Source organism: Eschrichtius robustus, chromosome 1 (genome assembly GCF_028021215.1).
Source record: "Eschrichtius robustus isolate mEscRob2 chromosome 1, mEscRob2.pri, whole genome shotgun sequence".
Classification (NCBI taxonomy): Eukaryota; Metazoa; Chordata; class Mammalia; order Artiodactyla; family Eschrichtiidae; genus Eschrichtius; species Eschrichtius robustus.
The window spans coordinates 30,943,850-30,968,221 of NC_090824.1; the positions used below are offsets into that span (position 1 = coordinate 30,943,850).

Here is a 24,372-nt window from a genome sequence, read left to right on the forward strand (position 1 = left end):
ATAATAACTGATCCCCATTGAAAATCTTGAGATTACTATCAGAGGCTTTCATTAAAGACCCGCCTTTAGTGCAGTGATAGAACTGACACAGATGGTTTGAGGTTTTATACTGAGGTACACATCGAAGCTTCAAGACCAATTCAAGGTCCATCACCTTTTTGAAGCTTTTGCAAGCCACTGGATTCAATATCCAAGGAAGTGCTAGACCATAGCTCTTACTATACTAGCTGCCGATTGACAGCCTCACATACATTCTGCCATTTAAATCACCTTACTTCATTCTTTAAGTGGGTCTAGTCCCCTCCAAAAAATGAAAAATTCTTTGAATTGTTTTCTCAATTGTTAATTTCTCTATTACTTCTCTATTTCTCAGCACCTACGATAGCATAAGTTAAAAATAAGTGTCACTCAAACTTCCTGATTTCAAAATGTATTACAAAGCTAAAGTAATCTAAAAAGCTAAAGGTGGTACTGGCATAAAGACAGACAAATAGATCAATGGACTAGAACAAAAAGCCCAGAAATAAACCATCATGTATATGGCCAGCTGGTCTTCAACAAGGATGCCAAGACCACTGAAAGAGGAAAGCACAGTCTCTTCAATGAATGGAGCTGAGAAAACCGGATATCCGCACACAAAAGAATGAAGCTGTAGCCTCGTCTTACACCACAGACAAAAATTAACTCAAAATGGATTAAAGACCTAAATGTAAGAATTAAAACTATAAAACTTCTAGAAGAAAACACAGAAAGCTTCATGACATTGGACTTGGCAACGATTTCTTGGATACGATGCTAAAAGCACAGGCAACAAAAGCAAAAATAGACAAATGGGATTACATCAAAATTTAAAACTTTCATGCATCAAAGGACACAAAAGAGCAAAAAGAAAACAAAATGGGAGAAAATATGTGCAAATCATGCATCTGATAAGGCATTAATATCCAGAATATATAAAGAACTCCTACAACTCAACAACAAAAAATCAAATAACCTGATCAAAAAATGAGCAGACTTGAAAAGACATTTCTCCAAAGATGATATGCAAATGGCCAACAAGCATATGAAAGATGCTCAATATAACTTATCAACAAAGAAATGAAAATCAAAACCACAATGAGATATTACCTCACACCTATTAAATGGCACTATCAAAGAAACAAAATAACAAGTGTTGGCAAGGATGAGGAATAACACTGGTACACTGCTGGTGGGGTATAACCTCTATGAAAAACAGTATGGAGGTTACTCAAAAAATTAAAAATAGAGCTACCATACGATACAGAAATCCCACCTTTGAGTATATATCCAAAGGAATTGACAGCAGGGTCTCAAAGAGCTATGTGAAAACCCATGTTTATAGCCACACTATTCATAATAGCCAAGAGGTAGAAGCAACCCAAATGTCCATCTATGGATGAATGGATAAATACAACGGGATATATACATACAATGTAATATTATTCAGTCTTAAAAGGGACGAAAATCCTACCACATGCCAACATGTATGAACCTTGAGGACACTATGCTAAGTGGAATAAGCCAGTCACAAAAAGACAAATACTACATGATTCCACTTATATGAGGTATCTAAAGAGGTCAAATTCATACAAACAGAAGGTAGAATGGTGAGTCCCAGGGATGGGGGAGGGGAAAGGAGAAGTTGTTTAATGGGTATAGTTTCCAATTTGCAAGATGAAAACAGTCTGGACTTCTGTTTCACAACAATATGAATATACTTAATACAACTAAACTGCATACTTAAAACGGTTAAGATGGTAAATTTTACACTATGTGTTTTTTATCCCAATAAAAAAAAGTAAGTGCCAACATGCAAACACCAAGTTGGATTTACTTGTTCTACCTCCACTGCCAGAGTCTAAGCAGCCTGACCCTTTTTTACCTGCTGGCAGTCATTTCCAAATTTCTTCCAAGTTGTCTTTTTTAATCAAGGGAACTGTACACATGATCGAAGGCCCTCCCTTTACCTTACTGTCAAGCATAAATCCAAAAATGACATAAAAGCCATTGTGTTCTCAACTGGGTGGGAGAGAAGCGTAACAGAACCACCTACTGAGTTTCTTCAAACCACCCAACCCATCCACCCAGAGTAATACCCCAGAGTTCACTGCGATCCTACACCCTCCCCCAAACACACACCTGACCCAACCCGCTGAAAACCACTATTTTAAAATGCTCCCTTGAAAATGACCTTCAGAACAATCCCACTGAAAGCAATTATTAGGCTGAGGCTCTAACTTCTAATAAGCCTTTTCTGTGAATCCTATAGCTCTCCATAACATATCATGTATCTACCGAAACATTATTTTGTCATGCAATTATTATACCTCATTTCCTATTACAAAGGATCAGCACTAAGATCCTAATTTAAAAAAAAAAAAGTAACACTGAGACTCTTGGAAGAATCACAGGCATTTCTCAAACTGGAAAAGAGATGAGGGTCAGGAACCACATTCAGTCTCAAGCCTCCTAACAGGTTTCCCAAGGGCACATTCTGAGCCAGGAGTCAAACCCCACCCCAAACATATATACACACAGAGCACCGCCTCTTTACACATGAAATTCCAGCTACTCAGAAGTTAGACTCTGGCAAAATATATTGGCAGAAGCTTCTGAGGTCTTCGCTGGGGCAGCCAGAAGTACGGTTAGGGAAAAGGGAGGAGTTAAATCAACTACACACTAACCCTCATTTCAAGAGTAAGAACACTTGTTTTCTAAGTCTTTGAAAGAAAAGGCAATATGGTTCCCAAAAGTCACATACTTATATTTCTTGCAAAAATATGGGAAAATACTTCTTTCCATTTTTTTCCCTAACTATGCACAGGTGAAGCAAGGAATAAAAGTTAGTCAAACTGGGTGAAAATTTTAGAACATTCTATTAATGTACAATTATATATCCTATAGGTATCTCCTTATAAGTATCCTCTCTTCTTGAAGGCATGAGATACCACAGTTCAGTTATCAGTTGCTTTGCTGAAAGCATCAAGAAATGAAAAGAAACTTGTAAAAACAAATAGTCAATCAATTCTGAGAACTAAGATGTTAAAGGAAATGCAAGGAGCTTAGAATATATCAAACTAGAATCCCTATCTAGGCAAATAATTGAATTGAAAAAATTGAAAAAAATGAATTAGAAAAAGATAATATAGAAGCCAACGTAAATGATACTGATCATAGTCAAGTCTCGATTATAGGAACGTGGTCATTCAGCACATGGTCCTTTGCTTTTTACTTCTAAATAGCTTTATTCTGAGACGTTTGGAACTCATTCTAAAAGGAAGCAAGACATTAAGCCCCAAAAAAACAATCAATGACTATACTTGTAGCTTTGGTAAAAAGGCTTCCTGGAAAAAACAGAAAGAGAAAAGAGGAATAACCAAAATTCACTCTGGTGTCTGCGAAATTCATTTAACCTAAGACCTGCTTTGGAGGAGGAGAGAGGAATAAAGGAATCCAGTGGCCGCCACGGCTGGATGGCCAGTCGGCTCAAGTTGCCTCTGAGTGACCCCTGTATGTGTGCAAATCAGTAACTCTCCCTCTCCAGGCCAACGTTCTCCAGCAAGCATACATTCTCCTCGTGCCTCTCCATAATTGAAAAAAAGGGAAATCTAACATTATGTAATTGCCTGCTTCCCACAATTTAAAGTTAGGCATACTACAATCCTAATTAGAGGGAGAACTTAGTGCAACGTGACAAATAACAAATTAGAAATCTAAAGGCTGAAAATTCTCATCCCAGACCTCCGGAGGCCAAGAGAAACAGCTTTGCCTGCCTCTGTGGCACACCCCCAATGCACTACTGTTGACTAACGTCCAATGAAAGAAGCCCCTGACATTCCTCTGTGTCACTGTGGTGTCATCTATCTAGATTTTCAAGAAAGCTTTCATGTTATCTTTGCAACTGGGGTTACCTCACTCCTCCCAGGCCAGAATAAAAGGAGAAAATGGATGTGGACCAGTCCTTACCCTCAAAAGATACACCCAATGGATTTTCTTACCCACCTGATCACAAACCCAATCACACTCGTGCTATTCTAACCCTCACTCAAATCACCTGCCTTTAAGAGATCCAAAGAAAAGGGTCTCTTTCCCACGTTTCTATGACTCACTCCACAGCTCATCAGAAACCCACCGAAAGAAAAAATGAGCTATCATCTGAGAATAAGTAACTTAATTTGTATTAAACCTTTGGAAAACAAAGTGTCATCAAAGTGTGTGGGCTTTGTTTTGCTTTTTTTTTCTTTATTAGCTAAGCACAGAAAAAAAACTAAGAACAAAAATCCAATGAGGCCAATTTATTTCCCATACTAAACCAGTAAAAGTGCAGTGGATATAAGGTTGGACTGTCAATCTCAAGTGATAGTGGAAAACCCCTATTTTAAATAGCACCGTATGTGGAACAGACACAGATTTTTGTGTGAGTGCTGAAGGAATAACATAATGCTTTACCCTCCTCGGGAGAGGGAGAGTCCCTCATCTAAAGGGCAGTCACCCAAGTGGCAGGGATGTTTCTTCTCTCCTGGCTCAGATTACCCCAGTGGAAGTTGGGTGGTGCTATAGAAATCACTCATGTTTTCAACAGGAAGCTCCTACAACACTGTCCTGTTTTATGTGCAGTTATACCTCCACCTAACAGATCCTCCCTAGCCCTTACCCCTGCCCCCAGTAACCCGTACATGTAGCCACTGTTCCAAAAATAAGGGAGGCACACCACTTCCTTTTACAAATGAAAAATTAGTTTAACAAGAGAAAAAAAAGATGGTCAACTACGAAAAATTAAGTCTGGCTTCTCTAAAGCATATAAGTATATTATGCTCTGAGTTAACCAAGATTCCTATAAAAAAAAAAAACCTACAGGCTCTACCATGTAAATACTTTAACTCATAATTTCTTTTGCCATAACTTTGTAATTTGAGTAACTCTAAACCTGAGTTACCAAACACTACATCCGTGTGGTTCATGGCTTTTCAACCTTCATGTACATTTTGTTTCAGTAAGTTTTTCTTCTTCTCATTTTAGACATGTAATAAATAGTGAACACTTGAGTGGGGGGAAAAAGTAGTAAATAAATTTTAACATAATAGACTCTAAGGTAGGGGAAAAAAAAAAAACAGGAAGCAAAAGAGTACAGTTAAATCTGAAAACCTGCCTTCCAATCATTGCATGATCACTGACTAGTTCTTCTACACCCTTTAAAAAAATCACTTCAACTTTCTGGGCTTCAGTTTCCTCATCTGTAAAATGGGGAAGAAGGGCCAAATGATTTATACTCAAAATCCCTTCTAAACCCAACAATCTATGAATCTGTTCATCAGGAAGCAAGAAAATGCAATTGCAAATAAGACTATGGTTTACAGATTACTTTCATACATATATTCTCAATAATTTTTGCAGCAAGGCGGTGAAGCAAGCATTGTACCCACTGCTGCAAAAAAAGATGCTGTTTCAGAAAGTTCAGGAAGAGGTTCGATTACTTTTTAAGATCCCATAGCTGGAAAATTTGAAACCCAGGCCTTCTGAGGACAAACACTGGGCCCCATTATTGAAAAAATTAATTTAGGACTTCCCTCGTGGCTCAGTGGTTAAGAATCCGTCTGCCAATGCAGGGACACGGGTTCGAACCCTAGTCCAGGAAGATCCCACATGCCACGGAGCAACTAAGCCCGTGCGCCACAACTACTGAACCCTGCGCTCTAGAGTCCACGAGCCACAATTACTGAGCCCACGAGCCACAACTACTTAGCCCACGTGCCACAACTACTGAAGCTCGCACGCCTAGAACCTGTGCTCAACAAGAGGAGCCACCCCAATGAGAAGCCCGCGCACCACAACAAAGAGTGGCCCCCCCGCTTGCCGCAACTAGAGAACGCCCGCGTGCAGCAAAGACCCAATGCAGCCAAAAATAAAAAAATAAATAAATAAATTTATTTAAATTTATTATAAATTTTAAAAAATTAATTTAAATAAGTTACAACTCAGAAACAATTGCCTGCTCTGCAAAACTTTTATGGGGGCTTCAGTGTATCAGAACACCAAACCAGGGAAGGTCACTACAAATGGCCCCATTGCACTGTAAGTTCCTTGAGGCAAGGTACACACTTTTACCCACCACTGGAATCACAGAACTCAACAGCATGCCTCCCAGACAGAGGCACTCAATAACTACCTTTTGACTTAATACAAATCTCAAAAGATTAGGAATATGGTGACATTATGAAGGAAATTTTTTTTTCTGAATTTGAGATATGAACTTCTGTGATCTGAGTCCAAAGGAAGAAAGAAGCATTCTACATCAGAGCACTAGCTCTATACGTGGGGGATGAGTCTATTTGTCTTCCTTAGAGAAAGTCCAGTTTGGTCAGTGAATCAAAAGGCTCAAATCTGCCAGGTCACCTGAAAATCTTCAGGCTAGGCACACTTCATACACGCACTGAAGTGGACCAACAGAAATGACAGCAGGACAGTGAAGACCAGCAGAAGCACATAACCATGTTATTTATAATCAATCAATACATACTTTCTCCTAAACGGGAAAGAGTCAAAGAATCTGTCCTCTTACACTGTTCTGCCTCTTCTCATGCTCCTGTTTCACAGCTCAAAGAGACAGAGAACAGCCATGTATTGAAAAACTCAAACTGCAAAAGTAAGATAGAACAGACACACGTCCCAACTCATAGTCAACCAAGATCCTCCAAAGTTTTTACAGAATCGCTCATCTCAAGCAAAATCATGACTTCAATAAAGTTACTAGAGGGACTTCCCTGGTGGCACAGTGATTTAAGAATCCGCCTGCCAAAGCAGGGGACACGGGTTCGAGCCCTGGTCCGGGAAGATCCCACATGCCGCGGAGCAACTAAGCCCGTGCTTCACAACTACTGAGCCTGAGCTCTAGAGCCCACGAGCCGCAACTACTGAAGCCGGCACGCCTAGAGCCCGTGCTCCACAACAAGAGAAGCCACCGCAATGAGAAGCCCGCGTACCGCAACAAAGAGTAGCCCCCGCTCACTGCAACTAGGGAAAGCCCGCGCACAGCAACGGAGACCCAATGCAGCCAATAAATAAATTAATTAATTAAAAAAAATAAAAATAAAAATAAAGTTACTAGAAGGTGTATTTTAAAAGTTGTTAAAAAAATTAAGATGTGGTTGGCGGGCGGGCGGGCGGGCGGGCGGGGGTGGGGAGACCTACACCAAAATTACACACCTAATTCAATGCAAAAGCAAAGCAAGTAAGGAATTCAGGAAATGATAGCGGAAGGGTACAGTTAAAAGATTCTTAATATAAAATTTCAGTGAGCTGCTTTGCAATTATTATTGCAATTATTACCAGGAGTTCAAGTCAACCTTGTCACAGAATCCTATGATGAACTCACAACTAATACTGACACTTCAGCGCTAAAAAGTTCATTGCACCAGAACTGCAATTTCGAACTCGAGGAGCAGTACCAGGAACCGCAGAGAAGCTAACAGCAACACCTACTGACTGTCTTGAGCCACTTGCCAAACTTGTTCTCTCGGTCAACTAGAGAAATCTAATGATACAGTCAACTTCAGGAGTCCTTTACTTAAGCATAAAGAGATAAGAAAATAAGTTGTCAGCCACATAATACCACTCATCCGGCAAAATCTCTTATTTTGCCCCTAACCATTTACGTGCAAATCATCACCCAAATCATTTTGAATGCACTGTTAATTGCTAATGCCTGAGTATAATTTATTCCATAGGAAAAATGTGTTTTAATATTAATATTCTCGTTAATAACTGGTATGTCATCTAATAGTCGGACACTTCAGTGACCATAAACTTCTTTATGAAAACCTTTTATTTGAGACTACTGCTGTTTCTAGTGTTCTATATTATTTCCATCGGCTTTTTTTTTTTTTTCATCCTGGTAAAGGTGGCTTAATTGCAGCTTTCAAAAAATGAAAAGGGGGAAAGTGAAGGTCATTAAATCAGGATTTTAGAGAAAATTAATACTGTTACTAAACTGGGTGCAGAGAAGGATTCCATAGGACTTCATCTTGTACTTTTCCAAAAGATTAAGTCAGAGAATCTTTGCCTTGGATGCATATTCCATATGAGAAAACGAGAGAAAGTTGACACAACTCCCACAGAGTACCTGTATAAAAACAATGTCTTTAAGAGTCTGAGTCAGAGTTTCAACATGAAAGGTTTGCTTTATAGAGGAAACGCCAACCCCAGTCCATCCAGACAGACCTGGAACCTGATTAAAGTCAACACCTTTACTCTAAAATTTGCATCGCGTCACTGGCTCCCAGTTTAGAAATGTAATCGTTTAGCAGGTAGTAAGAATTTCAGTAAGTGCTGCCTCTAAAATACCCGTCATGATAAATAAAATCTGTAAGGAAAACGCAGTCTAGGATCCATCAGTCCCCAAATGCTTCTCTTCAAAACAAGCATCAACAACTCAAACATCTTCCTTGAAAGTGAGCCATTTCCCTTGCCTATATGTTTTCCAAATGGTGAACCCGATGAAATTTCAACCTGTCCAACAAGATTACTTGTCCACCTAGAAATGCCGTGGAGCGATAGGGAGCTTGGCAAATACCCTTTAAGGTCAGGATAGAAGTTGGAAACAAATGGGGCGAAGAAGAAAAACTTCTTTTTTGCAGTACCTTCTCGCCTCCCCAGCCCTCTTGTGGTTTACCTGCTCCAAGAAAAGCAGGTTAAAGCAGCTCCGGCTTTCACTCCCCCCCAGACCCCGGGAGAGAAACGAACCACCCGCGGGCAACGAGCTGCTCTTCCCCCTTTCTCACGATCAAACCTCTCGGCCTGTCCCTCCGGCATAGCCTGCAAAGCGCTCACCCACGTGACTGAACTGGAAGAGTCTCCCGGTGGAGACGAGAGCAGCCTGGTGGGCGCAGCCACCCCAAGGGGTCGCGGGTCTCCTGGCCTCTCGCACAGACGCCGGGCGGAGAGTTGTGCAGATTCGGATTCCGAGGTGCGCGCGCGCGCGCGCGCCGGGCGCGGTGCAGCTCGGACTCGCCCCCGCCGGGCTGCGCTATCAGCACGCCACCAAATCGGAAATAAAACTTTGACCGGCCTCTCGGCGTCCTGCTCCGTGCCCTGGACCTGCGTCCCGGCCAGAAATGGGGTGCGGGCTGTCAACAGTCTTGCACCCCCGCTCCCCTGCCCGGACCCGGGGCGCGGGAGCCACTTACCGCTCGGCCCGGCCTCCCGGTGCCGCCGCACGTCCGGGGCGCGTCCGCCGCGCGCTCTCCCTGGGGTAAAAGAGAAACCTTACAGACGGTCGGCGCGCGCTCACTCGCCGCCTGCTCTGCGGAGAACGGCAGGCGGCGAGGCAGGGGCGGGCGCCGAGCGGAGGGGGACCCGGGGGAGGCGGGGGCGGAATCAGCCCAACTCCCGAGCCTGGCTCCGAAGGAGACGCGGAATGGAGGCTGGAGAGCAGCCGGCTGGGGCCGCGCTCCCGGCGGAGTGGGGGCGGAGGTGCCCCCGTCCCCGGGCATCAACTATTGTCTGGGCGCTCGGGTCCCCACTCGCGCCGCCTCCGAGGCTCAGCGCTCCCCATCCCACCCGCCTGCCTCCAAGAGAAAAAGCTGAGGGGGCGGCCGGCGCGGGAAGCGAACGCGGGGTGGCTGAGCGGCCGGGGGCCAGAGTCCGAGGTGGACGCCGGGGAAAGGGGAGGTGCGCGCCGAGTGGGGGAGGGGACAGGTAACTGCAGAGGAGGGGGGCGGGAAGGCCCGGGAGGATTGGTGGGGGGAGGAAATGAGGAGGGAGCCACGGAGGCGGGAGAGGGTGGAGTGGCTGGGAGGGCGGCCTCTGAAGCCCAGACCTGGCCCTCCCCGAGGACCCTCCTCCCGGAGACTCAGCGCCGCTCTGACTTTTCGTTCACTCGCTCACGCACACAGTGAACTCGCTCACAAAGTTGCCGGCGGTGGCGGCGCCTCCCTCGCCCTTCCCCTCCCCGCCCCATTCCTTCCCCTCCTTCACTCCCTCCCCAACTCTCGGGTGAGATCACCTCTGTGCAGCTCAGCTCTGCGCTCAAATCTCGCGAGAGAAGAGGCAGCTCAGCCCAGACGGCGGGGGAAGTGGTAGGAATTAGAGGAAGGTGGGGGACCGCGGAACTCATAGTTGCTATGACGACGGCAAAGCCCTGGATTCTTGTCTCCTGCAGAGAGCCCAGGCAGCAAACGTGGGTGCCGTTTGCAACCTGCCCCCTCCCTTGCCCGACGCCCTAATGGTGGGGAAAGCAAGGGCTAGAAGCTAGAACCTATTTGAGAGGGCATCCGGAGAAGACCAGCGTCATGATATCTGGCTAAATTTGGCAAATGAGGCTAATTATTTAAGAGATTCTGAGATAGATTTCTGCCATAGAAGTCAGCACATATCTGAACCCCCAATTTCCTACCATATATTCAGTTTTTCGACCTCCTGTCTAGTCTCATCCCCCACCCCTCACCCACTCCATACGTTCCCTCTCTCCTCCCCGCCCCCCCGCCCCATCACCACCGCCACCATCAGACTGAGATCCTTGAGGACCTGCCTTATCCATCTTTGTATTCTCAGCGCCTCCACAGGCTTGGTACATAGTAGGTATTTACTTAATGTCTGTGGGGGGAAATGAACGCCACAAGCTGTACGTGTCCTCAGTACTTTCACCCTACCCTGGAAAGTACTTAGGCTTAGACTATGATTTTCTGCTCCACAGTTTGGCTTTTGACTTTGCTAAACTATCCTTCCCCTTCTGTTCACACAGAGTTACCTATTTTTCAAGAGTTATAATCCCTCCTTTCTCTTTCTCCATCTTTGTCTCATAAAAACCCTATTCACCATGGGGGACCGGGTAATCATTAAGCTTCTTCAGATACCATCCTACCTACTCCAAAATGCTGTTGAGGATGAAGATGAAATTTTCTCATCCCCTGTTTCTTCTTTTGATTGTAGAAACTTTTCTTTGGGGGTTTTATATACTCACTGCCTAAATAAAATGGGTACTGTTAATAGAAGTTAAGCTTAAACTTCCGATATCAAAATGAATGAGTAAAAATAGATTCCATAGTATGTGAATTATATCTCAATTTTTTAAAAATGCCATCTCTATTTACATAAATATGGGGAAACCATTATTTAAATCAATCCCTTGGAACCAGAAACCCAAAAAGTAGATAAAGATTCTTTTAGGTTACATGCAAGCTTAAATGTCATGTCGGTGAAGGTTTTTATGTTAGAAACCTAGTGATATAGTGATACAGTGATAAAAAACACTGGACAAAGTCAGGAAACTAGGGTTTGAGTTTTTCTGTGTTGCTAATAATTGAGTCTCCTTGAGAAGTTATTTAATCTTTCTGATTCTTCATCTCTAAAATGAGGGGTAGCCCGCATGTTAGGTCATTACAGCTTTAAAATTCTGTGGCTCTTAGACCTATACAAATTTCCAGTAAATAACAGATATTTTCCTTTTACATCAAACAGAATTTTCAAAATGAGTGTTTCATTTTACAGTAGGTCAGTTTCACAAAGTTCAGCTACATGTTGACAAGTTGCTTTTAAAGTTCTCTTGTCTCAACTGTAAAAACAACAGGGACCTCCCTGGTGGCGCAGTGGTTAGGAATCCACCTGCCAATGCAGGTGACACGGGTTCGATCCCTGATCCGGGAAGATCCCACATGCCACGGAGCAGCTAAGCCTGTGAGCCACAACTACTAGCCTGAGCTCTAGAGCCCGCGAGCCACAACTACTGAGCCCACATGCCACAACTACTGAAGCCCGCGTGCCTAGAGCCCGTGCTCTGCAACAAGAGAAGCCACCCCCATGAACAGTAGCCCCCACTCACCGCAGCTAGGGAAAGCCAGCACGCAGCAATGAAGACCCAACGCAGCCAAAAATTAATTAATTAATTTTTAAAAATTGACCATGTTACAGTAATTTCAAAGGGAATCCATTGTTCTTTATTTACTTTTACACTAACTCAAAACAGATTTCTAGTTATTTAATAAATATGGTAACTCAAAGACCCAAACTAAATACATCCACACCCCCACCAAAATAACTATAAGAAGGAAGGAGGGAGGGAAGGAAGGGAAGAAGGAAGAAACGAAGGAAGGAAGGGAGGGAGGGAGGGAGGAAGGAAGGAAGGAAGGAGGAGAAGAAGGGTGAGTCTTAAATTCACAGACTGGTATTTTTAGTATCAAATTTTTACAAAGAAACACATTGGAGCATAACCATCAATCCTGTTGATCTGTTTTCAGGAGCTATCTTTCATAAAATAGCACACTATTGTAACTCAGTTGTTCATTTGCCCTGGCTCCGCTTTTAACATAGTTTTGCCCTTAAAGGATGGCTGCCAATCTGTATCCACCAACCCAGTACAATTTCAGAACCACCTGTTTTATGACTCCCAGATAGCCATTTGATACATTTGAAATAACTGACCCAAGTGCTAGCCAAATCTATTAACTTTTTTCAGTGTTTCTTATGAGGCTCAAGAGATGGGTATTGGCCTCAAATTACAAAGATAATTTCCCTAACCTTCAGGCATAGTGGAAGAGTAAAGACTGTCCTAGGGTTCTAAAACTGCTCTTTCAAGACCCTAAGCTACTATTTACCCCTCACTGGTGGCAGAACTTTCAGCAGTATGTTTGAAGGAAATAAAAGGCAAAATCCACCAAAGCTGAGGTTTCAACTACCTGGTTCTCTGGGTCAGGCACTCTGTCTGCATCTTCCCTGACCTTCCTGGGGTTTCAAAATAGCAGACAAGGGGCAGCAGAGGAGGGAAAGTGAGACTAGAGAGTTTGTCAAGCACAGATTAGATCTCAACCACTTCCCGCCCACTCCATCTGCTGGCTGTCTACCCACTTCTGCCCAGCCCCCTCCCCAACACGCTCAAGGGACGTGTAACCTTTTCTCTGATACGAACTCCCTCCCTATTAACTTCTTAGTTTGTTAAAGCACAGTTGAATTCACTTTTCTCTGGTTATTCGCTTCTACTCAACAACGCACCCTAACATATCAAATATGGAATGAATTTTGACAAAGGCCTACCAAGCAAGGAACATATATGTTTTTATTAATATTATAAACATCGATTCACATTTGCATGTTTTACAGTTAAAATCTGGTCTATCCAGCCTATTATCATCAGTTCAGAACTTCCTGTTATTGGCTATACAGCTACAGGGCATTACTAACTAATATTCAGAGAAATGACTCAACCATAAAGAAGGACCAAAGTGCTCCTCAAATCAGCCAAGTTTAAATTATATCCAGTGCTGTTTCACTTTTAGGATTTGATTGTTTCAGCCCTAGGTGATATAATTCTATTGATCTGAATACTAGATTTCTTAGAACACCTCATTCTCCCATTTACATTACAGTATTTATTACATGTTTAAAACATCACCTACTGGATAATCAATGAACATTCCTCAGCAAAGCTACTACACTTCCTGTCCACCCTCCCACTCTTCTAAAGGACTATTTCATACCTTCTCCTCCTCCATCAAACCTCCTTCTTATTACTCACAGATAACTGCCATGCATCTTTCATTGGTAAAACAGAGGCAACCAGAAGAGAACTTAGCACACACTCCATCCCTACGTCTCTATCTACTAACCCACCTGCAACTGTCTGCATGTACTCTTCTGTCCTCCTGGCACTTAGGATAAACTCTCAGTGCTCTTAGCCAAGATTAACCTCTCCACCTGTGTACCCGTCCCATCCCCTCTGACTCCAGGACATTGATTCAGCAATTGTTGCCTCTCTCTCTTGCATCAGGAAAATTTCCCTCTCTATGGAATTGTTTCTGAGTGCTTACAAGCATGCTGTAATAAATGCTTGGTAAAAAATCAAACATTTCATAGATTCCATATCTCCCTCTGCTTCAATTCGCCTCTGGATTCTTCAAAAGGTTTTTCCACACTTGCTATCTTCAATTCCTCCCCTTCCATTGTCTTGAATCCTCTCTGAGCAGCCATTCTCGCCCACCACTCCAGAGGAAACAGGTCTTCTCAGGGTCCCTAGTGACTGCCTCATTGCTAAATCCAGTAGGCAATTCCCATCCTCACCTCACCCAACTTCTCAGACACTGGGGAGAGGTTGATCACTCTTATCCTTGAAACAATTTCTTCACATGGCTTCTGGATTAAGAGTCTGTCTTGAGTAACCTATACCCACTACTATATATAAAATAGATAAACAGCAAGGACCTACTGTATAGCACAGGGAGCTCTACTCAATATTCTGTAATAACCCATATGGGAAAAAAATCTGAAAAAGAATATGTATATATACATACATATACATATATTCGGTTGGCCAAAAAGTTCACTGGGGTAAGATCTTACAGAAAAACCTGAACGAACTTTTTGGCCAACCCACTATATACGTACATATAATTGAATCACTTTGCTGTATACCTGAAACTAACACAACATTGTAAATCAACTATACTTAAATTTAAAAAATAAATAACGTGGGGGGGGAGGGGTAAATTAGGAGCTTGGGATTAACATACACACACTACTATATATAAACTAGATAACCAACAAGGACCTACTGTATAGCACAGGGAACTCTACTCAGTATTCTGTAATAACCTATATGGGTAAAGAATCTGAAAAAGAATGAATACATGTATATGTATAACTGAATCACTTTGCTGTACACCAAAACTTAACACAACATTGTAAATCAACTATGCTCCAATAAAATTTTTTTAAAATTGTCTTTTCTATATAATAAATAAATTTAAGTTTAAGAAGAAAAAAGAGTTTGTCTTGATTCTTTTCCTACCTTTCTGGCCTTCTCAGTATCGAATCTCTAAACATAAAAGTCCCCAGAACTCAGTCCTTAGGCACCTTCTCTTTGTGGTCTCCTATTAGTCCATGGCCGTCTCACCAGTCCTATAGCTTAAATGCCATCCATATACTGACAACTCCCAAATGTACATCTCCAGTCCAGATGCCTCCCCAAACTCCAGACTTACACATCCATCTCTGACTCAACATTTCCAGCTGATTGTGTAGTTGGTATCTCCAACTTCACATGTCTAAAACTGGAAAGCTCCAGATAATCCTCCCAAACCAGTGCCCTCCTGCAGTTTTCCCTACCTCAGCTAAGGGTACCCCTCCAGAGATTCAGAGGTTTTTGTTCAGAGCAAAAGTCTTAGAGGTGTCCTTGATTCTTCTGTGTCTCTCAGATCACACATCAGACCAGCAATGAATTCTGTTGGTTCTTCCTTCAGAGTATGTGCAGAATGCAGTCATTTTCTACCCACCACGACTCTCCCTCTCTGATTCAAGCCATTTCTCACTTGGATTATCACAAGAGTTTCCCTATCTGGTCTCCTGATTCCAGCCCTTTCCCTCAATATTTTATTCTACACACAGAACCAGAGTGTGGAGCATAAGCAACTCAGATCAGGTCACTTCTCTGCTCAAAAGCCTTCCAGGCCTTCTCATCACACTCAGAGAAAAAGCCAAAGTCCCCATTCTGGCCTGGAAAGCTGTTCATTCTCTGACTCCCGTCTGGAGCTCTGGCCTCATCTCCTTCCTTCCACCCTCCCTCTCTCCTTCCCAGCCATACCCGCATCTCTCTGTTCTTTGAATTCACAAGGTACTCTCCTGCCTCCAGGCCTTGCTTTTGCTGTTCCCTCTGCCTGGAAAACTGTTTCCCCAAGGGTCTGCATGACTCACTCTCTGAGTTCCTTTCGGTGTCTGTTCTAAGGCAGCCGTGTTGGTCATCTGTTGTCTTGCTCTTGGCTGCTGTCCTTCCTCCTGTGATATCTTACTGGCAGTGGACGCCCCATGGGTTGTGTTTCCCAGGCTTCCTTGTCTGGTGCCTCTAGCTGGTTGGGTTCAGCCACTGAGAAGCAGGAGAGGAATGTGGCCAGATAAAGGGACAGACCTTTCTCCTCCTCTCTGTCTGCCTCAGGCAGCGTCTTAGCGGCAGATACATCTCCCCTTTGGCCCCAGGTTGTACTGGGTAAGAACCTTCCCCAGGCTCTGGTAATATCTTTAGCCTAAGGGTGGTAGCAACTTCCTAGTGTTAAGAATCTCTGGGTTGTCTCATCATCCTGGTTAGCTTCTCAGCCCTTCCATCACCTATGTAAGAGTTCCCTGTGTTAAATTCCCTCGTTTTGAATTACCAACACTGGTTTATATTTTCCTAACTGGACCTTGATTGTTACAGTCACCCTTTATGAAATAGCATCCACCCACATCTCATACTCCCCAGGCGCCTCACCCAACTTTATTCTTTTCTGGAGTCCTTATCACCCCCAGACACAGTGTTTACTTGTTTGCCGGTTTACTGTCTGTCTCTCATCTAGAATGTCTGCTTTATTACCGCTGTATTTCCAGCACCTAGAACAGCGCCTGCCACATAGTAGACACTCAATGCATGCTTGCCGAATGAGCAAATAGTGCTGTTTTAAAGACAAAGTAAAAGGGCTAGCAGAGTGTGGTAGGCAGACTAGCTCTCCATGTCTGAATGCCTGGAACCTGTGACTATGTTACCTTACATGGCAAAAGTTACCTTACAGATGTGATTAAATTCAAGATCTTGCAATGGGGAGATTATCCTGAAATTATCCAAGTGGGCCTAATGCAATCATAAAAGGGAGGTAGAAGTGTCAGAGTTAGAGAAGGAGGACTGACCATGGAAGCAGAGTCAGAGAGAGAGTTGAAATGCTTCACACTGGAGGAAGGGGCCATGAGCCAAGGAGTGTAGGCAGCCTCCAGAAGCAAGAAAGGGCAAGGGAAATGGATTCTCCCCTAGAGCCTACAGGAGGATTACAGCCCTGCTGACTTTACTTACTTACTTACTTACTTACTTATTTATTTATTTATTTATGGCTGCATTGGGTCTTCGCTGCTGTGTGCAGGCCTTCTCTAGTTGTGGCGAGCGGGGGCTACTCTTTGTTGTGGTGCACTGGCTTCTCACTGCAGTGGCTTCTCTTGTTGCAGAGCACAGGCTCTAGGCATGCAGGCTTCAGTAGCTGTGGCTCGAAGGCTCTAGAGCGCAGGCTCAGTAGTTGTGGCGCATGAGTTTAATTGCTCCACAGCATGTGGGATCTTCCTGCACCAGGCCTTGAACCCATGTCTCCTGCATTGGCAGGCGGATTCTTAACCACTGTGCCACCAGGGAAGCCCCCCTGCTGACTTCTTGATTTTAGCTCAGTGAAATCCACTTTAGACTTCTGACCTCTATAACAGCGAGACAATAGATTTGTGCTGTTTTAAGCCACTAAATTTGTGGTAATTTGGTATAGCAGTCATAGGAAATCAATACACAGAGTTTTCTCAGTATATAAACCCTTAGACATGATATGTGTCTTGTTTCCTCTTAAATCTCCACTTTCTAGCATAGTTCCTAACACAAGCAAGGCACTCAATAAATGTTTGTGGAATAAATGAACAAAGTTTAATAGCAAAGGAGAATTAGGGCTCCATCCTGATGGAGTGGCCAAATCGCTAACTGGCTTTACCTGATCTTAGAAAGGGTAGAAAGCATCTTGCTACTAGGAAGCCTCTTTGAGCTTCTGAAGCCATGAAGATATGGGGGACTGGGGCAGGGAGACAATCCAGGGTTTAGGCACCAATGCCAGCTAGAGAGAATGAAGACCAGTCACAAGGGGCTTTGTGTGATACATTCGGGAGCTTGGGCTTTATTCTGTAGGCAATAAGGAGCCACTGAAGGATTTTCAGAAGGCAGAGACACATTCAAATGTGCACGTAAGAGGTTATAGAACACTTAAAGCATGATATTTAGAAATCCATGGGTCAGAGAAGAGGTCAGAACTAGAGTTATAAATATGAGAGGCAGTAGCTTATAGCTGCTGATACGTCACATTAAATAACGTTTTAATTAAAAGCACCATCACAAATTTTCTTGTCCTTCTCATAGGTATCTTCTTTTGAAACATACTCCATGGAGCTGTTCAAGCTATTCCTGGCTTTCTGATGATTTTCTTATTAACATGGGCTCCATAAAAATTCCAGGAGGACTGAAAGTCCTGGTTCACCTGTCCTTTGGATCCTTTTCTACGTAGGCATCAGCACTTGCTACTCCAGCAGTCATTTTTAAAAGAAATCATCTTTGGATCATTTCAAATATTTTTATTCATCCTTTCCATAGTATTTCCTTTCAGGGAGCTCTTTTAAGCAACTTGAATATTCTCTTAGGAGGTGGAAATTTCCTTCCACTCACTCTTGTCTCTTTATTCCTTTCATCAGATTTTATGGTCGAGGATGTGTCAGGGAGAGAAGGTGGGGGAAAAAAAAAGGTCTCTCTCCACTCCCTTGTCTTTTTAAAATCCCTAGAAATGAAAAGAGACTTGCTCGTGACTTGGAAGTTGTGGGCTGAGGCCTCCTAGAACCATCTGGCTTGTTCCCTTGCCAGCCAGAGCTGAGGCGACATTCACAAGGACCCAGGAGCTGCAGGGGCACTTGAGTTTGCAGCTGCCTCAAGGCATCCAAGGAGAGCGCAGCAAGATTCTGCAAGAGAAATCACACCTGGCGTGTTCCTGAGGGCAGGGAACATATGTAACGAGGGTGTCCTTTGCAGGGCATACCAAGGAGCACAGCTGGATCGTTAAAGCCATCCTAGCCTTTATTGAAGAGCAAAGAGGTAACAATGAATAATGCTGATGGTTCAAGTATATTCAGGACCTTAAAACAGCTCGTTTTTTAGAGATGAACGTTTTAAGTTTCTTTCCGTATCACTGATTCTTTTTACTTGGGGGGAGTAGTGATGAGTATATTTACTCAGGTATGAGAAATGGCTGAGGACAATACATGTAATTTTTAAATTTATTCTGTAGATTTATTAAATTTATTAAATTTATTCTGTAGATACAAAGAGAAATGATCACCCTGTGAAGTGGAGGAAGATCTACTAGACCTTGGATTCTGGTGTGGATTTCTGGACTCAAACTCAACTCTAACATTATTTAATTTTCCTGGACTTCTGTTTCTTTAAATGCAAAAGGAGAAGACCAAGGGCCCGTCCCTTTAGACTAAACATTTATGTGTTGAGGCATTACCCTCTTTCAGAGGTCTCTATGCTCCTGGTCAAGAAGCTTTCGTTCCTGAAAAAGAAAAAGTTTCCTGAACCTCCCTCCATTCCCACTGGTTTTGCCCTTTCAAACATGGTCTCTACCTTCCCCTCACCTCTCCTGCCCCTTCCCCTCACCCCCATTGCACAAGCCCATCTCAGATATCAAGGGCAACCCTAACTCATGCTGGTAGGGTGGACTCTTCTCAAAGGCACCTCCTGCTGGGCTCTCTTGGTGGCTGTGGTTGGCACTGCTAGAGTGGATCTTCATCGTTGCCTGTGGTGCGGCTCGCCCATGTGAGCTGCTCTGGCTGGCAGTGGAGCTCTCAGGGCTGCTGCCCCCAGCTGCTCCCACCTCTCAGGACAATCAGCTCCGGCTCCTAGGGATGCTGAGCAGTTTTGAGTTCCTTGCTCCATAGTTCCTCTAGAGGGCAGCACAAATCACAGTCCCTGCCAAGTAGCTGGGGACAACTCAACGGTGCAGGATTGACTTGTGGAATTCATTCACATCCCCCTAGTCCAGACTGATACTATGGGGGCAAGAATGAAAGTATCACACCCACTGGTCCTCACCTGAAGGCAGTTCAACGTGGTGGAGACAGAAGGATCTGGGCTCAATCCCACCTCCACCTCTGCCCTTAGTAGTCAAGTGGCTTTAGGATAAGTTACTTGACCTCTTTAAGCCTTGATTTTCTCACCTTCAAAACAGGAATAGTAATAATGATGGATTTTTTAAAAAACCACATAATTGTTTGGGGGATTAAATGAGATAATACACATTTTGTTAGACCCTGTGGATTGGCTACCTAAAAGCCATCCATAAACCCCCTTTCCCTTGCCCTCCTTTTCTTTCCAGACTTCCTCGTAGCCTCCAGAACTAGCTGGAATGAAACAGGGACTTTATTCCGAAAACTCTGATTCCAAGATACCCAGGGGTAGGCCCTTGACCCTTGAACAACAAAGGTTTGAACTGCAGGGATCCACTTGGATTTTTTTCAGTAGTAAATACTACAGTACTACACAATCCATGTTTGGCTGAATCTGAGGATAAGGAGCAACTACAGATACCAAGGGGTGACTATAAATTATTCTCGAATTTTCAACTACTCTGCACCCTTAACCTTCGCCTTGTTCAGGAGTCAACTCTACAGTACCATCCGAGTTCTCTCCATCACTCACGTGCTTCTCCCTCTGCATCTGCCTCTATAGCATCCTTCTCTCTTTCTGCAGGTTGGTTCCTCGACTTTTTTGTCCACATGGGGAAAATACCTTCTGGGTTCATTCAGAATTCAAATATCTCCCAAGTTTACAAAACTCCCGAAGAGAAAAGTTTACAAAACACCTGGCTAACTCAGCCTTGGATTAGGTGCCTGCCTCTAGCCCAATCAGCTGTGACCAGGAGCCCAGGGCCATGTTGCACAAAAGGGCATAAAGGAACCATGGCATAGCTGTGGAAGTGGCAGTTCCCATAGAAGAGGTCCTGCAGGCAACAATAAACGTGCAGGATGGAAGAGTTATGTAAGAAGTATAAGTCTAGGTATCAGCCCTCAAGGAAATTATTAGGTACTTGGGAGAAAACAGAAACATTAAGTCTTCAGTTTAAATTGATTTTGATGCTGAGGAGGATAATGTAGGGGAAAAAACCCCCAAAACAATCAATAGTGGTGGAAGAAGTCTTGTGCTTCTTGAGGTCCAATCACTGAAACCCAATACAATGGTGGGGGTGGCCTGTAGGCCCACCCTTCCTTCTGTCTTGGAAGATGAGAAGTAAAAACACTTACTCAAAATAAAAGATGGCTGGAAGACAGGTCTTGCCAGAAAGGGGAACCATTTGAGGTGGGATCTTTCTGCCCTGGGCAGGAAGTAATGGAATTAGGTCATGAAGGGGTATTTGCTATCCATATCAAATAGGTTACAAAATAGGATACGACAGGATTAAGTAGCATAATTAGAGTTTATGGAAAAGAGATCAAGAAGTTGGGGATGGCTCCATGAAGCCAGTGGATCTTGGCCCATGTGGTGAAGAAGTAGAGGGGGTGGGGCGTTCCTGGAGGGAGAACAGCAAACAAAGGAACCGAGGCTGGAGTACACGTGGAGTATTTGGGAATAGTCACGTGCAAGGGAATGCAGAGCAGCAGACCTGAAACTGCGGGATGCACAGGGAAAGCACCCAGTGTGCCTGTTAAATGTAGATTCCCAGGCCCTGGGGTCAGAGGTTCTGATTTAGTTGGTCTGGGTGGCTCCCAGGATTCAACATGCTTAGCACCCTAAGAGGCTACAGAGCACACTCTGAGATGCACTGCTGTCTCCACTGGCATTGCCTGCAAGGCAAAAGATACGGCTTCTCCTGTTGAGGATGTACTTAAGAATCTTCACTCAGTGACAGCAGCTGACTACCAGCCCAGGAGAGCTGCTCTCAGCCAGTGCCACTGTGGCCACTTCCTGGGGCTCCTTTGTGTCCCCAAACGTCAGAAGGGCAGCTGGCTTGGCCTTCATCTCATTGTAGGGGGATTACACCCAGACCAAGACGCAGCAGAAAGAGTCTAGCTGTTGAATTCTTCTTAGACAATGTTGCTGTTTGTATGTCTCGCTGGTTCATTTACTGCCTTTCATTATCTAACCACAGTTTTGGTTTTTTTTGGGGGGGGGGGGCGCCATGCTGTGTGGCATGCAGGATCTTAGTTCCCCGACCCAGGAATCGAACCTGTGCCCCCTGCAGTGGAGGCACGGAATCTTAACCGCTGGACTGCCAGGGAAGTCCCCACAGTTAATTTTTTATATAAATTTAATAATCAGATTTTATATAATAGTAAAAGAGTGATTTATCTTAATTTTTTTTTAAAGAGGTTGTTTGTTTGAAGAGTTTCTATTCCAAACTTCTCAAGAGTTGGTAGGTATATATCTTAATCTTACATTATTTCTTTTTCTTTCTAAGCCACTGAATCTCCTCTCCTGCAATTCAACCCACATAATTTCCATTAAGGTATCATTTTACAAGAAAACAGAGTTAAGAAGAAGTCAAGGACTTCCCTGGTGGCGCAGTGGTTAAGAATCCGCCTGCCAATGCAAGGGACACGGGTTCGAGCCCTGGTCCGGGAAGATCCCACATGCCGCGGAGCAACTAAGCCAGTGCACCACAACTACTGAGCCTGCGCTCTAGAGCCTGTGAGCCACAACTACTGAAGCCCACACACCTAGAGCCCATGCTCTGCAACAAGAGAAGCCACAGCAATAAGAAGCCCGTGCACCGCAATGAAGAGTAGCCCCTGCTCACCGCAACGAGGGAAAGCACACAGCAATGAACACCCAACGCAGCCAAAAATAAATAAATAAATAAAATTTTAAAAACATTTAATTAAAAAAAAAAAAAAGAAGTCAAATCATTTGCAAGGTGTTGGGACTGAAATGGAAGTTTCTTAATACCCTGCCCAAGGGTTTTCTTATTAAGCCATTATCTTGTCATTATTTTATTCTTGAGTTATTCCCTTCAGTTGCTTCCAGAAAAATTTTAAATGTTAAGATGCTTTCCAGTCGCTTGAACCAGAAATTCCAAGTACACACAGAATGATTAGATCCTCTTGTTCTCTGCTTGAATTTCTCTCATTCTTCATCCCACCCCCAGTCGATATCTGCAACCATATTTCTCTGGACCTACCATTAGGATGAGAAAGGAAGGGCATCTGCCTTGTGTCATTATGTTCATTTAGTCCAGTGGTTCTCACTCCATCATCATCATGAATAGTCTGGGTCTTCTGTCTAATTTCCATCTTATCCCATTCTATTAGAAATGTTATTTCTATTCAGTGGTTAACTCTTCCAATACTCACAAGAAAAAACTAGGATGACTCAGTCCTCTTGGGTTCCAAGTGCCAGATATAATCCTATTTGAAATCTCTGTGTCCTGAGGTTGGTCTGGTTCTCTGGTCTACACTGCCCAGCAGCACACAAGATGAGAAACAACATTTATTGGGCCATAACTAGCTGGAGTGAATCAGCCCTACTCTTCTCACATGTGTACTGCCCTGCTCTAGCCAGGTGAATGATAGTTATAAGGATACAAGTTGATCTCTAGGATGCTGAATAATATATGTGGAGCCTCCCCAAGGATTCTGTTCTGGTTATTATTGTATAACAAATTATCCTAAAACTTAAAGGCTTAAAACAACCATTTTTTTAATATGCCACAATTTTGTGGGTTAGAGAATTCTGGGAGAGCCCAGCCAGGCAATTCTCTGTTCTAAGTGGTGCCCAGCTGGTAGTCTGGAGTCTTCACTCACAGGTCTGCATCTCTTTGGGGAGAGGGGGGAAGGCTGAACTTCACTGGGACTGCCAAATGGCTTCTTCACCAAAGCTGTCTCAGGGCAGTTGGACTTAACCTGGCAGGGCTTTCAGAGTGTTCTGAGGGAGAGGAAATGGAAACCACCAGTCCCTTAAGGTCTGGGCCTGGAATTGGCATGACATCACTTCAGCCATATTCTATTGGTCAAGAAATTACGTCATCTGCCTATTCAGTAAGAGAGAGGAATAGTAAGTGACATCTTTAATCCATCTCAGAGGTTATGCACCAAACATTTGTAGAGCATGTAGTTAAGGCCCAGCCCAGTGTAAGACTCTGCGTGTGCGGAGGAAAGTTAACACACCCCCTGCCATTGATAAGCCCACAGCCTAGAGGGGAAGCTGCTGTGTTGTATAGTTCCTCCTCACAGCCTTTCAGGAACTCTCCAAGAGAGTGAAACCAGGAATCCGTTTTGGAAGGAGATAATTTAAAAAGAAAAAGAGAGAAAGATCCACTGTCTAATAATCTCCAGTTGCTCGTAATTCAAATGTCTGTTTATCCAACAACTCCTGGCATACAAATACATCGTGATGTGGAGCCGAAGCTTGAAGTGTTAGAGGGGAAAATAAATGGCAGAGACAACTTCTCTGAGGAACGGATCTTGTGCACGCTAAGAAGAAATTGGAGTCCAAGCTCAGTGATAGTGGGATAAATTCCAGACGACTTCCGTTCTCAGCTGTAAGGCAAGCAGTTAGGCCAGTTATCACCCTGCGCAAACCTGCCAATCACAAATCAGGGAAGGCTTCCCCTTGTAACAGCGTGTTAGGATCATAAAGGAAAGGCAGAGCAATCATGCATCATCTTCTAGGGGGAAGAGGGAAGATAATGTTTCTAGTTCAGCAGCTTTGCAGCTAGGAGGCTGCCTCGCCCTGAAGCACACCTGTTAGGCATGAAGCCACTTAACTTAATAGACTGATATGTCACAGTTTGTTAAGGTTTGAGATTTCTAGCAAGAGCGGGAAAAGATGGTCACACTGTA

At 43.7% G+C, this 24,372-nt stretch overlaps 1 protein-coding gene across 8 annotated transcripts in view; it reads right to left on the reverse strand.

The window, feature by feature from the left end:
• SIPA1L1 (signal induced proliferation associated 1 like 1) overlaps positions 1 to 24,372 on the reverse strand; it is a 502,626-nt gene that overhangs the window by 367,903 nt on the left and 110,351 nt on the right. For 2 of the 8 annotated variants that reach the window (XM_068543444.1, XM_068543434.1), the window contains exon 1: positions 9,204 to 9,641. The exons of 3 other annotated variants lie outside the window; for them this stretch is intronic. The gene's annotated coding sequence lies outside the window, so the exon portion shown is untranslated. Of the gene's footprint in view, positions 1 to 8,847; positions 8,976 to 9,203; positions 9,642 to 24,372 lie in introns of those variants that run through there. 3 more of the 8 variants (XM_068543364.1, XM_068543390.1, XM_068543372.1) reach the window with 2 other exon arrangements.